We start from the raw sequence: 1,815 nt of genomic DNA on the forward strand, positions 1-1,815 counted from the left end.
TAAAAGACCACCAGGAATTCTACCTAGTAACACTGAACCCAACCCAAAAGAGCACGTGAAAGCAGTTACACTAAGGAGTGGAAAATTGTTAGCTGAATCTGAAAAGAAGGCACCACAAGACGTTGACAGAAAGGAGGTCAAACCCGAAAACAATGACAATCTAATGCCAAAAGAATATAAACCACCAATCCCATACCCAACAAAGTTGAAGAAAAACCGTATGGATGCACAATTCGGTAAAATTCTTGAACTTTTTAAACAACTGCATATTAACTTACCTTTTGCTGAAGCTATATCGCAGATGCCTATATATGCAAAATTTTTAAAGGAGCTTCTAACAAACAAAAGGAAGTTTGAAGACTTATCTACAATGGAACTTAATGAGGAGTGCTCAGCTATACTCTAAAATAAACTGCCAACCAAACTGAAAGATCTAGGAAGTTTTACTATTCCCTGCTTAATTGGTAGTTTGAATGTTGATAAAGCATTAGCTGATTTAGGCACCAGCATTAATTTGATGCTATATAAAATGTTTAAACAACTTGGTCTTGGGGAACCTAAACCCACTAGGATGAATATTCAATTAGCTGATAGATCTGTTAAATATCCTAGGGGACTTATAGAAGACGTACTTGTAAAAGTAGATAAATTTATATTCCCTATTGATTTCGTTGTGCTTGACATGGATGAAGATGTTGACGTACCTTTAATCTTAGGTAGGCCATTTTTAGCCACTGCTAGGGCTGTAATTGATGTGGGTGATGGTAAATTGGTACTTAGAGTAGGTGACGAAGAGATTATTTTTAAATTTTATGATGCTATGGAATTTTCTAGGGAACAAGATGACTCATGTTATTTTATCGACTCTATTGATCATGCTTTCAAGATTCTTTTCAGAAAATCGTACACAAGGACACGATGGAACTGTGTCTCGCCCAAGGAGAGGGGTTGGATGATGATTCTGAGATAGGAACCGAACTAAACTCCAATGAAACCTCCCCAAAACTAGCAGAATATGAGGGAATTAAGGTAAAAGATGAATTTAAGGAAAAACCCTCTATTGAAGAACCTCCCAAACCGGAACTTAAACAATTACCGAATTACTTGGAATATGCATTCCTTAGAAATAATTCTACATTACCGGTAATTATTGCATCCAACTTGCAACCCAAGGAGAAAGAGGAATTACTTTAAGTATTAAAAGAGCATAAAAGTGCCATAGCTTGGAAAATTTCTGGCATTAAAGGGATCAGCCCTTCTTTTTGCACCCATAAAATTTTAATAGAAGATGAATATAAACCATGCGTGCAAGCCCAAAGACGACTGAACCCCAACATGAATGAAGTTGTTAAAGCTGAGGTAATTAAACTCCTAAATGCTGGAATTATTTATCCTATTTCTGACAGTTCTTAGGTGAGTCCAGTGCAGGTTGTTCCTAAGAAAGAAGGCATGACTGTTGTAGCCAATGAGAAGAATGATTTAATCCCAACAAGGACAGTCACAGGTTAGAGAGTGTGCATTGATTATAGGAAGATAAATGATGCCACAAGAAAATATCACTTCCCCTTTCCATTCATTGACCAAATGTTGGAAAGATTGTCGGGGCACATGTACTACTACTTTTTAGACAGAGTCTCTGGCTATTTCCAAATCCAAATAGCTCCTGAAGATCAAGAAAAGACGACATTTACATGTCCATATGGTACGTTTCCTTATTGTAGAATGCCTTTTGGATTATGCAATGCTCCTGCTACTTTTCAGCACTACATGAAGGCCATTTTTGACGAACTCATAGAAGACGTCATGGAGGTATTT

The sequence above is a fragment of the Gossypium arboreum genome, chromosome 6 (assembly GCF_025698485.1).
Source record: "Gossypium arboreum isolate Shixiya-1 chromosome 6, ASM2569848v2, whole genome shotgun sequence".
In the NCBI taxonomy this organism is placed as follows: domain Eukaryota; kingdom Viridiplantae; phylum Streptophyta; class Magnoliopsida; order Malvales; family Malvaceae; genus Gossypium; species Gossypium arboreum.